We start from the raw sequence: 15471 nt of genomic DNA, 5'->3' as shown, positions 1-15471 counted from the left end.
CAGACTAGGCTGGGGAAGGGGATGGGGGCAGGGGTCAATGTGTGGGATTCATTCTCCTTTGGACCCCTCTATACACACACACACACACACACACACACACACACACACACACACACACAGGCCCAGGCAGGAGAGCTGACCTTGGGAAGCCAGGGAGCTGCAGGTTAAACTTATTTTAGTCCATGTGGGCTAGGACCAGAGAGAGGCAGCTAAACAGAGTTGTGTCACCATGGCAACATGATTGCGACAAGTTCGCGGCTCTCGCACACTCCCCACTTCCCATCTGGCCCTTGCCAGTGACCAGGGAGAGCTTGTTTGCTGTCCCATCACCAGGCAGACTGGGGTGGGAAAAGGCTTCGGAGAGAATTACGAAACAGGGCCAGCTGGGCAGAACCTGGGGCGTCCCAGAGAGAGAGAGACTCTAGTGTCCAGGACATGCCCTGGCTAAAGCCCAGGAAGGGAACGGAAGGAAAGCATAACGGTACTGAGAGCCTAAGACCCACAGAGCCATCAAAACGCCCAGCTTTACCAGAAGCAGCCAAGAGAATCAGCCCAACACACATGTCTCACTAAAATGATCAATGGGCCTCCAACTGCCACCTAGGGAGAATGCTTCTGCACCTCTTTCCAGCCAGCAGGGATGACAGCTCCCACCCAAGCCTTCATGAGAGAAGCACACATTCCCTATTCCTGAGCCTAGACTCCCACCCAGCATTCTAGGGGGAAGCACTGTCTGGCTCTGGGGCCCAGTCACCAACACCTCTTAGCCCATGTGACAGGTCCAATCTAACACCTCCTGAGACATCAGGCTGGGCTACAGGACCATGCTACCCTGGCACAACAACCCTTGCCCGTCCCGAAGCCAGCCACCCTTCTCTGTCCTCTGGCCAGAGGACACTGGTGAACATCTGGCTTGGCACAGGATTCACATGACTCCATTAACCTCAACCTTGGTCATGCCCCCTTTCTGCTCCTCCACCTGCCTTCGTCTTAATTTCTTCCTGGACCTTGGTGATGTGACCTATGAGAGTTGGAGAGGGGGTTCTCCCCCCTCCTAATCCAAACTGTAACTGGCTCAAGAAACCAGCAAGGCCAAGACTCAGGACATGAACACACACATGCACTCCCATTCACACTCAGATAAAGAAATGCACCAGCTCCTTCTATCTTGCAGATAGAGCCACCAGCCTCCCCTTCCATACTTGACCTCAGACATGACCTCCATGGGTCCTATCTGTGGACTCAACAGAGCTGGTCCAGCACAGGCTCCACTCTCCTCAGCCCACTCCCAAGCAGCCACTACTCCTCCTCCATGGGCCTGGCCCCTGAGAAGCAGGAGCTGGGAGGGGAAGGAAGGAAGGACGATCGAGGACAGGGAGCACCATCCTCAAGTCCCTTAAAGTGATAACAGGGTAGCTCCCCTTGGGGCTGGAAGGCTGGCAGGGAAAACCAAGCAAGAACAGAGGGCAGGCAAGACCCCCACTGAGCACTGGGGTTGTGGCTCAGTGGTAGAGCGCTTGCCTAGCATGTGTGAGGCACTGGGTTCGATCCTCAGCCCCACAAAAAAAATAAATAAATAACATAATTAGTTGTAGTTGTGTCCATCTACAACTAAAAAAAAAAAACTTTTTTTAATACTTAAAAAAAAAAAAAAAGATCCCCACCCAGCAGCCACCAGGATGCTCTGAGCTTAGAAGGATCACTGGCCCACTCCCCTGGAGATAGCTTGTAAACACCTTGATCAACAGCAACCCAGGCTCTCCAGGAACACAAACCCTAGAGAAGGGCAATGTGGCAGGTTGTTAACATCACTGGCCAAGAGTTCTATGTCCACATCCATAGATCCAGAACCGATATGATTATGGTCCAGAGTCTCTGAGTCCCAAGCAAACGGCCCCCAACACCAACCCTCCCTGGGCTGAGCCCTCTCCCCTGAATCAGCCTGTTTCCCCTGAATGTTGGAAAAACTCCTGGAAGCAGTGAGTGGTAAAGACCATCAAGTGGGAACATAGGGCAGTTTCTGCCAGAAGGGTTTTCCAAGTGACACCTGGGAGCAGGAATGAACACTTGTGGCTAACAACTTCCTGCCAGCTCCAGGGCTGTGTCCAGGTCCCCATAAAGGAGACCAGGGTGGGCAGAAGGCATGGATGCTGCCTTCAGAAAGATCAGAACTCAGAGTATGCACAGGCTTTTGGCTACAAATTAAAGTCCACCTTGCCTTGATATCTGAATGGCTTTGAGGGGCACCTGTGGGCTAGTGTGGGCCACACTGCACCATTCCCACTCTTGGCTGCAGCCGTCCCCTCTACTTTAGAGTTAACTGCCTGTTAAGGGTTGAAATTGTTCCCCAAAAAGATATGGTGACATCCTCATCCGCAGTACCCATGACTAGGGCCTTATTTGGAAATAAGATCTTTGCATATATAATCAAGATGAGTTCACAGGGGAAGCCTTCAATATGACCAATGTCCCTATAAGAAGGGAAGGCAACCAGTAAAGGCAAGGACATGTGGAGAGCGCCATGTGATAGTGGAGGCAGAAACTGGAGTGAAGCAACCAAAAGCTGGGAATGCCAAGGATTGGCAGTCACCACCAGAAGCTACAAGAAACAGCGGGAAGCCAGGCACAATGGCATCCCACTGTAATCCCAGTGGCACAGGAGGATCATGAGTTCAAAGCTAGCCTCAGCAATTTAGCAAGGCCCTACGCAACTTAGTAAGACCCTTTCTCTAAATAAAAATGTTTCAAAAGGGCTGGAGATGTGGCTCAATGGCTAAATGCCCCTGGGTTCAATCCCTAGTACCATTAAAAAAAAAAAAAAAAAAAGAGGAAGAAGCAGCAAGGGAGGACACTGCCCTAGAGTTGTCAGAGGGAACACAGCAGTGCATGGTAATGACAGTCTTAACAGGAACAATACATAGCCCATGTCCCCAGTTAGTTCCAGCCTTGGTCTCATGACTGGTACAAAAACAAGAAGGTGAAATCCATTGCTATGGTTTAGATATGAGGTGCCTCCCAAAAGCTCATGCATAAGACAATGTAAGAACATTCAGAGGTGAAACGATTGGGTCATGATGACTTTAATCCAATCAGTGAATTAATCCCCGAATGGATTAACTGACTGGCAACTGAAGGTGGGCAGGGTGTGGCTGGAGGAGGTGGGCACTGGGGGTGCACCTTTGGGATATATATTTTGTATCTCTCTGCTTCCTGACCGTCAGGTGAGCTGTTTCCCTCTGCCACACTCTTCAGCCCGGATGTCCTGCCTCAACTCGAGCCCCGAGGAATGGAACCATCTATGGACTAAGACCTCTGAAACCGTGAGCCCTGAAATAAACTTTTCCCCCCCTAAAATTGTTCTTGTCAGGTCTTCCCATCACAGAGGCAAAAAAAAGCTGACTAAAACAACCATGCTTCTGCCCCACCTCTCTGCTCTGATCTGCTGTGCTCGACCTTGTCCTGCCCCAGTCCTCATGACAATGACATTTGCATGTGAGCCACCCTGCTCCCAGGACAGCCAGGCCAGACCTGGCCACCAGCTGGTACAAAGATAAGATAGAGTAAGAGCTGCATGCTCAGAGAAGGGGCAGCCCTTTCTCTCTCACTCAGGCAAACATATCACACACAAGAAAGGGAAATGGTGTGATTATATCAAGGTATAACCTTGAATCTGCTCTCCTTTATGATGAGCAAAAGGTAAATGATTAGCAGAGGGGACAACTTTCGTGTAAGCCACAGTGATCCTGCCATGTGTCGTGACCCCGAGACTGAAAACCGCCCGTGACCAACCCAGACAGAACTCACACAGGCTCTAAGGCCATAGGGTCCCAGATCCAACTAAGGACCCAGAGGGACCCAAAGAGGAGAGGAAGCCAGAGGAAGAGGAAATTTGTACACTCAGCTGAAAGAGAGGGCTATGCAGGTGGCTGAATGGGCAGATCAGGGGTCCTGGAGACCCTGAGCTCCTCACTCAGCATCTCTGCCACCCCAGGGCCAGGTGGCGCTGATGCGTCCCACTCTGGGATTCTTTCCCTAAAGTATGAAAGATCCTGAGCACATGGGAGGGCTCAGAGAGGTCAGCAGCGGCCCTGGCCTTTAGCCAAATGCATTCACGAGAAAAGAACCAAAGGGACCTGGAGAAGAAGCTGTGAGAGTCCCTGTGACAACACCTAGGCTTCCAGGGTCCTCACCTCACCCTAGGTGGCTCTGCCCCAGACGCCTGAGGTCATTACAACAGTTCACCATCTCTTATAAGATGCTACACTAGGAATCAAGAGACTCCTACATTCAAGTCTGGCTTTCCCTGAGAGTCTACTGTGTGACCTTGGTTAAGTTACCTCATCTCTCTTTGTCTAAGTCCCTTCGCCTGCAAAGATGCAGGTAATAACATTCTGAGGAATTAAAAGTAATGGCTATAAAATAAAACACAAAGTCCTACATACAAATATAGTCGATGATGATGATGATGATTGATGATGATTATGTATTTCATAAAATGGAGATCTGGTCTCCAAGTGAAAAACAAAGAACCAAGGGTTCAGGGCTGTTTAAATGTCTCACAAAAACATTCCTGGCATCTCAATAAGCTCCAGTTCTAGCCCTAGGGATCTACTCCCAGGATTACAATTATTGGTTAATAATCAACAGTAGGAAAAATCCCCACCTAACAGCTCTGGGTCCAGGTGTGAGGCCTCCCTGCAGCGGGGGGTTCCTACAAACCTACAAACCTACAAACTCCCCTTTTCTGCATCTTTCACCAACACAGCTCCCCAGCCACCCCATCACACACAGCTACTCTATCCCTGGCCTCCCAAATAGCCAATAGAGGAATATGGGCAGCCGGACCACTGGGAAGAGCTTCTCGGGAAAACCAAGTAAAAAGGAGAAATAGGATTCACAGAAGCAACCTGAATGTCCATCAACCAATGAATAAATAAGCAAAATACAGTCGATCCCCACAATGAAATATTACCCAGTAATTAAAAGGAATAAAGAAAATCAAGTGCAGCGGCCCACACCTATAATCCCAGCGGCTCAGGAGGCTAAAGCAGGAAGATAACAAGTTTGAGGCCAACCTCAGTCATTTAGCAAGGCCCTAAGCAACTGAGCAAGACCCTGTCTCTAAAAAAAAAATTAAAAGGGCTGGGGTTGTGGTTCAGTGGTTAAGCACTCTTGGGTTCAATCTCTGATACCAAAAATTAAAAAAAAAAAATGAAGGGCTTACATATGCTACACTATGGCTGAATCTTGAAAATATATGGTAAGTGAAAGAAGCCGGTCCCAAAGGGCCACATTACTGTATGGTCTCATTTCTATGAAAAGTCTGGATTGGGCAAATCCAGAAACAAAATAGATCTGTGGTTGCCAGGAGCTTGGGGGAGGAGGGCCTAGGGAGCAACTCCTAGTGGAGACAGAGTTTCTCGAGGTGATAAAAATGTTCTGGAACCAGACTGTGGTGATGGTAGCACAACTCTGTGAATAACTTGAAACCTACTGAATTATGTACACTTTAAATGGATGAATTTTATATATATATGAATTATATCTCAATTTTAGAAAAAAAGGAATAAGAAATGGCTGAATGAGCTCCATCTCTGTCATTCCTACTGCTTAATTTCCTCTCCAGCTGCCTTCTGGTGCCCTCAGGGCCTTGAATGGTGTGGACGGTCCTGCTTTGTGGTCATGGTAGTGTGGGGGCGGGGAAACAGAACTCGGGAGAGAAGGGCTCTGGCAGGTGGAGGGGGTGGGTCCCAATGCCCTGTTTGATGAGCTTCTTGGGAAAAAGCAGGTGTTGCTCACCTGTTGGCACCTGGCAGGATTGACCTGGGTGTTCCCTCCCACCCCAGTGCAGACTCTAAAAGCTCCCCAGAGATTCAAAGCACAACGTGAGACCTTTGGTGATTCAAAACTTCCCAAATGACAACCCCCACCTCCAATTCAATCCCAGGGCACAGAGATCAGCAGACCCTGGGAGAAACCCTGAGATGCTGTCCAATAGCCTAATTACACAGACAGGCCTGGAGAGCCATGGGAGTTGCCCAAAACTGTGCTTCCCTCCTCCTCTCCAAGGAGGCACAGTTTACAAACCAGTTTACACACTCAGGCCAAGTGTGCTGGAAGTGAGAGATCACAGCTCCAGAAGAACTTGTCAGGAAGCACGACTCCTTTATGGACATTACAGCACTTACTGAGTGTTGGGGCCCTTGTGTGAAGGAAGAGGAGAGAGGGAGCTAAAGGAGTCTATGGATCTCCATAAGGAGTGGACAGATAGCAGAAGCCTGGGCTAAGGAGCCAGGAGGTGTGCCAGGCAGATCAGGTGTGGACTCTGCTGCTGGTCTCACCCTGAGCAGCAAGATGCAGCTGCACGTGGGGACCTAGTAGAGGCCTGGGTGAGGTTCTGTGGCTGTAGCATCAAAGAATACGCTGGCTTTGAGTCCACTGGGTACAGAGACACTGCCCTTCCCTGGAGGACCCTGAAGCCCTTAACTGGGCCAGAGGTAGGAGGAAAAAGGGCAGTAGCTAAGAGAAGCAGATCAAACAGACCCAACCAGCCTCAGAGAACCAGCCATGACCCTCAGAGGCCCCTGGAAGAGGATGGCTGGGCCTCATTCTCCATTATATCTTGGGCAGTGGACCAACCTACCCATGTGGGCAAGCCATCCCTCCTTAGGGAAAAAAAATAAAAAAGTCTTTGCTGAACAAGCAACTACTAGAGCTGACTAATGCTTTAGTGTTCACACATGAGCAGGTGGTGACTCCAGGGGTTCAGTGTGGGCCCAAGGTCACAGTCAGAAAATGCAAGAGGCAGACCTTACCCTCCAGATTTCTGACCCCGATTCCATTGCTCTTTCCATCACCATTAGAAAGCCAGTTCTGTCCAGCCTGCATACCACTGCAGGGTGTGAAAGGACACAGGTCAGCAACCCTTTTTGTCCTCTAAGCTCAAGTTCTTGGGAGACCCAAGGTGAGCTGTGTCTCATCATGGGTGGTGACGTCTGTATTACTGACAAGCATCTGGGAATATGATCCAGGCAGGAGCAGGGAAATGCAGAAACCATCCTGAAAGCACCACATACCCACATGAAGACCCCACTGACCAGACGTTATTGTGTTAAAAGACAGAATAAAGTGCCACGGGACAGAGGGAAGAGAGGCCCAGACCTCCTGGGGGGATCAGCTAAGGCACCCAGAGGAGGTCACAGCTGCTCCAGGCCCAGAGGGAAAGGCATTTACTGGGAGAGAAATAGCAAAGGGAGAGGTACAGGGCACAGGTGTACAGGGGAAAGCAAATGGCACTGTGGACAGCGGCATCACTTACACAGAGGAAGCACGTGCCTAGCACATGGCAGGCTCTTGAGAGGCCACTGCCATCAAACAGTCTGCAAGGACTTCTCATGTCCTAAGTACTATTCAAAGAGATCCACATATACATCTCCTTTCCTACGCACCACAATCCTTTAGAAGACATATTATTGATCCTGATTACAGATGAGGAAACTGAGGCTCATCGGTTGCTGAAGCAAGAGATTAAGTAACTTGCACAAGAACATGTCTCTGGAAAGTAGCAGAGAAGACTTGCATCCAGGCAGTCTGACTCCAGAGTACATGACCTTAACCACCATGCTGCAATGCCTCTGAGAAAGAGAAAGGTATCAGTTCAAGAGCGGCTTCCACATCACACCACTTTACTGAGCAGGACACCTGGAGGCCAGGAGAGGAGAGGAGGCCCCCTAGAAAAACTTGTAGGACTAAGAAAGCCAAAAGACAAAGGACAGAAGGGCCAGTGCCCAGGAGGGGTAGTGGGCAAATCCCCTGCTGTACAAGAGGCTTCATTACTAAGTGCTAAAGAATCCCCTAAGCTGCCGTGTCTGTGCCCTCCAGCCTTCACGGCGCACTGCATCATCTGGAAACTGCCAACTGAGCAGCTTTGCTCACGTGCTCAGCGATTCTGCTTGGCGCTACCTGGCCTCGGTTGAGGGAGCTACATCATGGTCACAGCAAAGGCAGCCAGCTCCCAAGGTCACAGACAGCATCAGAATCCAACACAAAAGCCCAGAGTCACAAAGATACAGCATATTGGCACTTTCCCAGCCTGTGAGCCTTTCTTAACCTGGATGTGGAGGGTGTGCATGCTCATTTTATGATTCACTCAGTTTGGGCGTATGACATTTATCACAATAAAACATCATTTGTAAGTAGTGATAAGTATGTCCTTTCAAATTCTTTTAGGAAATAAAGATAGTTGGGCGGGAGAATGCTGCTTAGTGGTACAGTGCTCACCTAACATGTGTAAGACCCTGGGCTGATCCCATATGAGAAAAGAAAAGAAAAAGGAAATAGAGATATTCTTAAGGTTGTCGAGATTTCCCACAACAAACGTCAGACTGACCACATGAATTTATTTCACTTCTTCTGATTTAAAAAAATATATAAATAAATATTTCCCTTAAAATAATAGTAGCGGGAAAAGTGTGAACTGACAAACATAATAGAAGAGAAAAACAGCCTACAGGAGATTATAGGTACTTGGAGGATGGACAATGGATAGCACATGGTAACTGCCCTGGCAGAGTGGTGTCCACACAGGAGAATGTAGTTGAAAAGAGGAGGCTTCACCCTGAAGAACCCCAGGAAGCCTCAAGGTCCCACATCTGACATGCAGCACCAAAAGCTTGGTGGAGAGGAATCCATAGACACTTGAGATGCTGAGCCTTTGGACTCCTATATGACTTCCCTAGCAGTCAAATGATGCTCCCCGCCACCATGATAAATAGAACAAGCTAGGATCCTCCAAAGGAAAGAGAGGCTTCAACCAACCACTGACCACTGCCCCATCACCCCTGCATGGAAGCCCACAGGCAGCAAGTCAGCCCACCCACACAGAACTCGCAATCCACTTCCTAGAGTCTCGTTCTTGGGTACAGAGAGAAAAACCAAGGTGCAGACATTTGACAACCAAGGCTCCGACGTGAAGAAGAGACACCAAAGTAAACAAGAGGACCCTGAAGGAAACAGCCAATGCAAGGAATCCATGGAAACTTCAAAACACAGCAGAAACTAATATCATCAGAGAGATGAAACAAGATTTTATATCCATGACACAAGGAAAGAATGTTATAAAAACAGAATGGTGGGTTGGGGTTGTGGCTCAGTAGTAGAGGGCTTGCCTAGCACATGTGAGGCACTGGATTCGATTCTCAGCATTGCATATAAATAAATTTTTAAAAAAACAGAATGGTCAGGATACAAGAAAGAGATGTTAGGAATTGAAACTATGACTGGAAGACTTTAGTTGAGGAAGTCTACCAATAAAAGACAGAAATTGGGGGCTGAGGATATAGCTCAGTGGCAGAGGCTGGATCCAATCTCCAAGACTGCACAAAATAAATAAAAGAAATTTGGAAAATAAAAATATCAGAGGACCCAATATCTGACCATTGAAAGTTCCAGAAAGAGGTAATAGAGAAAAGGGAGGGAAGCGGTAATAGCTAGTATCCAATGTTGGCCTTCTGATGAGCCCTGTGTCTTGATATTGATGTCCTGTGTGGTCCCCTTCCCCTGAATCTGGGCTAGCCCTGCGACTTCAGTTTTGATCAACAGAAGGGGATGGAAATAACATTACTTAACTTCCATGGCTGAGTCATAAGAACTTTTGCAACTTCCACTTGATCTCTAGGAACATTTGCTCTAGGGGAAACAAGCCAGCATATAAAAAAAGTCTGAGATTACCGTGTCACATGGAGAAGCTGCATAGAGAGAGATGCTCAGCCAACTCCCAGATGTTCCAGACATCCCAGTTCCTGCACATGAGGAAAGCATCTTGGCCATTTCAGGCCCAACAGATGCCACAAAGAGAACCTGGGAATCAAGCCAGAGCCCAGGCCACCGACATATGGCCCCAGTAGAGCATCCCAGCCATCTCTAACCATCTGAGCCACACGAGATGAGGTCCCAGACATTGTGAAAGCATCCATCTTCAGTGTACCCTTGCTGAATTCCTAACCCAAGGAATTTTGGCATAAAATTTCACTATAACAGAAGCAAATTATCAGAGAAACAGTACAAGAACATTTTCCAAAACTGAAGGTCTTGAGTCTCTCAAATCACCAAGTACTCAGCACAATAAATGACATAAGATCCACCCGAAACATTGTCATGGAATTTCAGAACATGTGGGTAAATGAAAACTCTTCAGCAACTCCAAAGAACAAGTACAAATTACACACCATATACACAGGAATGGAAAGGTACACATCACTAGACTTTCCAACAGCAATTCTAGGATCTAGTATGCAATAATGTAATAACCTTCAAAATTATTTAAACCTAAAATTCTATACCCAGGCAAACTATCAACCAAGTGTGAGAGTAGAATAAAGATATTCTGAAATATTCAAGAACTCAAACACTTTGCCCTCTTGTACCCTTTAGTGGGAGGCAACTGTTAAAAAATAACCACTACAGAAAGTTCTGGTAGTGAGGTCTCCTGGTGGAAAGAACGGAATGGACAAGATTTCTACCAGGTGCAAGCTTTGCTTTTTGTTTGGCTTTGTTTCGTTACTATGGATTGAATCCAGGGGCCCTCTGTCACTAAGCTACATTCCCAGACCCACCTCTGTTTTTGAGACAGTTTTTGAGACAGTCTTGCTAAGTTGCCCATGCTGGCCTGGAACTTTTGATCCTCCTGCCTCAACCTCCCAAATTGCTGGGATTACAGACATGTGCCACTGTTGCGAGCAGATGCCAGCTTTGGGGTCAGGGAAAACTATTTAAGGAATTATGGAAGGATACATATAAATAATTAAAAAAAGAAAAAAGAAAGATATGTACATAGAAAACCATGTTATGTTGGAAACACCAGTTAATCATTAACTCCAAAAAAAAGTGAAAAGTAAACATAATTATAGCATGCTCCATGACTCTACAATAAAAAATATTTACACAGTCACAATAAGAAACATTGACTACTGAATTGAACCAAAAAATGGTGCCACTAGGAGGATATAGTGCACACTAAGGGGTCCATGTCTTGGCTGAATTCCTGGTTAAACCCAAAGAGAAAGGAGCCACCCTGCAAAGGGCCCAGCCCAGGGGTATGTTCAACCATCCATGCTTAGAAATCACTCGTCAGTCCGTTAGTCACTCTATCACTGGGCCGACTGGCTCTTCTAGCTAAGCCACCACTCCACTCCACTCTCTGTCTCTCAACCCTTGACTCTTCTGAATAAGTTAGAACTCAGGGACATACCAGATGAGGGGGCTTTGTTAATTGGTTCAAACTAAATAACATCCTCAGTAGAAGAGATCAAAGCATTTCAAGGTGAATGTGTCTGGTCTAGTCCATTAATCGTGTTATTCCCTATCTATGAAAAACAAACACTGGGCATGTAGCTCGGGAGTAGAGTGCTTGCCTAACGTGAGCAAAGCCCTGGGTTTAATCTCCAGCACTGCAGAAGGAAAAAAAAGAAGACAAACACTCAAACACTTGGAACTGTTTTTCCAGTACTGAGACAGGGCATGTGGCCCATCCTCATTCTTGCCCTTTCTTGCCTGGGACCATGCTTTATATTGGAAGGTAAATGTTAAGGACAAGGGGTTCCAACTGTAGCCAAGCAACAAAACACAGCTGACTGGGTCCACAGGGACCAGGCCTGCCATCTCATCTCAATGACACTCTAATCTGACATACCAAATGAGTCAAATCTAGTGATGTCAAAACTCTGTTTCCTCCCAATGTTGGCCTCTTTCTTGAGGACTTCAAGAAAGGAAGGATACAATAACTGTGAGGAGCCTCCAGGACCACACTGGAAGCTGGGCCTGACACTGTGCTACATGGCTGCAGGGTTCAGAAGGGGGGCTTGGCAGGCTGGAGGATCACTGGCTAAGCAAGATCTCCAGCTGATGAGCAGAAACCTAATGGCCCAGCCAGGCTGACCTCTGACCCAGTGAGAGCAGAGGCTCCTGCCTCACTCTTTGGCAGGTCTCTCATGTGCACCCTGACCACTGGCTGGCCCAGCACAGTGCCTAGCACTGAATGAACTGGAAAATGAAAAATCAAATGGAAATTTATAGATTATAAGAGATAGAAGGCTAAACTGAGATACTACCTCCACTGCAATTGGTCTGTTTACTGTTGCTTCTTTGGCTGACCTCAACTCTCTAATCAAGAGTGAGACAAAACTGACCCATGTCCCTACCAGTTTGATGTTACTGAAGTCACATGATTTCTCACCTTAGATTTCTCCTCTGGATAATTCTTCATCATCATCATCATCATCATCATCATCATCATCATCATCTAGTTAATATTTATTTAGTACTACACTAAACTCAAATTTATTTCACTTAATCTTCTCAGCAAACCTATGCAGTATATACAGAATTATTCTCCCATTTTCTCCCATTACAGGCTCAGTGGCTCATGCCTGTAATCCCAGCAACACAGGAGATTGAAGTAAGAGGATCATAAGTTTGAGGCAAACCTGGATAACTTAGCAAAAGCCTGTCTCAAAATAAAAAATAAAACAGACTGGGATGTATTTCAGGGTAAAATGCCTCTGGGTCCAATCCCCAGTGCAAAAAAAAAAAGAAAAAAAGAAAGAATTATTCTCTGATTTTATAGATAAAGAAACTGAAGTACAGAGATTCCGACTTGTGAATGTTTCCACAGCAAGTAAGCGTCAGAGCTGGCATTCTAAGGGGCCCTGGAGAGTGAGTTCTGCAGAGCTCTCCTCTGATGTGGTCTGCTGAGACACTGGGGTCATTCACTAACCTCTCTGTGTCAAAAAGGGTAGTTCAAGGACCTCAGGAGCATCTTCCTGGACAAACCTGAGGTCCAAAAGCAGCACGGCTTGGGAAAGCACCTGAGGTGGACACTGTTTTGTTTTGTTTTGTTGTTGTTTTTTAAGAAAAAAAATATTTTTTCATTTGCTAAATGCCTACCAAAAAAAATCTTTTCAAATACAAATAACCTATTCTTGAAATGTTTAAAAAGATACCATCAAGTAAGAGGCTACCATTCTTTTTCTGATTTTTAAATCTTCCTTGTCAATATTAATATATACTCATTGGGGGAAAAATCTTCAGAGAATCCAGAGGCATCAAATGAAGTGCTCTGGGTGTGAGGAGGGGCCCTGCCACAGCTGCCTTCTGCTCTTCTAGGGTGGCACATTAAACCACAGCACTAGACCCCGGGGAGCAGCCCCTGCACCTGCCACAGGGAGTCAGGGATGGGAAGAGGCTGGTGTTTTGGGCTTCGAGCTTGATCGTTTCCAGCTGCCCTGGCCATTTAAGTAACGAGATGATGCATCAACATCAATAACTCTGGATGGGTCTGTCCACGCACACAGCATTGTTCTCCCTAGGGGCCCCAAAGTCAACCTCAGCAGGCAGCTGGAGCCACTAAGAATTAAGAGCCTCGGCCCAGGCCACTGCCTTCCCCTCCCAGATCCATTCCCTGCCCCAGTTTGCAAGACTCAATGTTGACAAAAAGAGGCCACTCCTAGGACAGCCAAAAAATCATCCAAGGCCACTTAAGCCCATGGACGTGAAACTCAGTGCATGCAATGGATCAGAAGCAGCCAAAGGGGGAGAACACAGAGCCTCTTCCTGCTGAAGGAACCTCACTACAGCCTCAAGACTCAGTGGGGCACCTGGCTTCACCTTTGTTGACCTTCATCCAACATGCTCCAAGCACACCGGTCCAGCCCCCTGTACATCAGCTGGTTCCTGTGGACTTTTGGTGACTATTTGCTTAAAAAAAAAAAAACTTAAAAGAGCTTGGGTCAGTGTCCCATGAGAAAGCATAATGAGAACTTTTTAGCCAGATCCTTCCAGAAATGTGTCTATTTGCACTACTCAGAGGGCATGGACCGTCTTACCCTTCTCTATACAGCACACATCATTCAAGACAGCACCCTACCCTGTGGGCCCTCAAAATGTTCATACACAGACTATATTTGTGCAATTGTCCCTTGTCCCTGAGTATCTGTAAGGACTTGGAACCAGGGCTCCTCCCCTTCCTCCCACCAAAATCTACAGATACTCAAGTCCCTTATCTAAAATGGCAAATTAAGGCAGGAATGTAGCTCAACGGTACAGTGCTTGTTTAGCATGCACAAGACCCTGGGTTCAATCCCCAGGACCAAAAAGAAAAATATAGAATTTGGGGTGGGGGTGAAGCTTAATGGTAGAGTGTGTGCTCAGCATGTTTGAGGCCCAGAGTTCAATCCTCAACATAAAAAAGCATATTATTTGCCTATTAACCTATATACATCCTCCCAAATACTTTAAACCATCTCTAGTTTACTTATACAATATACATATACAATGTAAATGCTACATAAGTAGTTGTTGTTAAATTGTTTAAGAACTAATGAGAAGAAAAAACCTGTACGTGATCAGAACAATTTTTTTCAGAATATTTTTGATCCATGGTTGGCCGAATCCAGGGATATAGTACCCACAGATTTGGGGGGCCAAGGTACAATTTGCATGCAGTGACGACAGGACTGACAGTTTCTTCTCCTATAAACATGAGTCAGCTGAGGCTCAACAAAGGTCCAATGATTGGCTAAAGGAAGCACGGTTAGTCCACAGAGGAACTAGTCTTCAAATTCAAGAACTCTGATTCCAAACTGTGGCTGAGCCATCCTGCTTACAGAGGGAGAGAGGGAGGGAGGGAGGGAGGGAGGGAGGGACTAATGGCCCCCTCTGGCCCCCTCCTCTGCATTCTCTCAGCCCTACAGCAAGCCCTGGAATTCATTACACTTAGTGTTCTCTGTCCCATTGAGTCATGCCAAGTGAGGGTGGTTCTCAGTTGCAATGGTTCAAACTAGACACCTCGGGAGGACCTCATCCTGTGCTTCTCCTAACCCTACCCCACACACACACCTCTAATAGAATTGAATAATCAATTCCTGACTGGCCAAGCAAAGGACACGTCCACTCTTGCTGGAGGGAGGAGAGTAGCAGAGATTGAGTCCAACAGGAGCCCACAGTCCACCTAGGCCAGGGGCTGCCCACAGTGGCCCTTCCAGTTCTTACTGTTGCCCAGAGGTTGATTGAAGTCTCCCAGCCCCCTATTGGTCTCTTCTGCGTCTCTCTGGACAAGAGGGTGAGCAGAAACCAGACAGAAAGGGCCACCCAACCACCTTTCTGGGTCAGAAACTCAGAGGCCACGTTGGTGAGGCCCCAGGCCACACGGCAGCCACACCGGGATTCTATGCCAAAATTCCTGCAGCCGCCAGCAATCAGGGCTGACTAATGCCCAAAGCTCAAAAGCCAGCTCCAAAAGGAAGCAACATTTTTATCCTGCTCTGAGCTGCAGATGGGCTATATACATGGGATTTTTAAAAATATTTTTGTTTTGCAGATTTACAGAACAGAGGGGAGTGGGGGAAAAACAAAGAAAACCAGAGCAGAGGGCAGAAAGGGAGAGAGGAGAAAGAGAGAATCTGGATGGAGTGGGAA

At 47.1% G+C, this 15471-nt stretch overlaps 1 protein-coding gene across 11 annotated transcripts in view; it reads right to left on the bottom strand.

Annotated features, from left to right (window-relative positions):
- Positions 1 to 15471, bottom strand: part of Rap1gap2 (RAP1 GTPase activating protein 2) — a 228331-nt gene that overhangs the window by 101098 nt on the left and 111762 nt on the right. The gene's annotated exons all lie outside the window — the stretch shown is intronic.

The sequence above is a fragment of the Ictidomys tridecemlineatus genome, chromosome 3 (assembly GCF_052094955.1).
Source record: "Ictidomys tridecemlineatus isolate mIctTri1 chromosome 3, mIctTri1.hap1, whole genome shotgun sequence".
NCBI lineage: Eukaryota > Metazoa > Chordata > Mammalia > Rodentia > Sciuridae > Ictidomys > Ictidomys tridecemlineatus.
The sequence above is the reverse complement of the archived record's forward strand: the minus strand, read 5'-3'. Positions and strand labels throughout refer to the sequence as shown.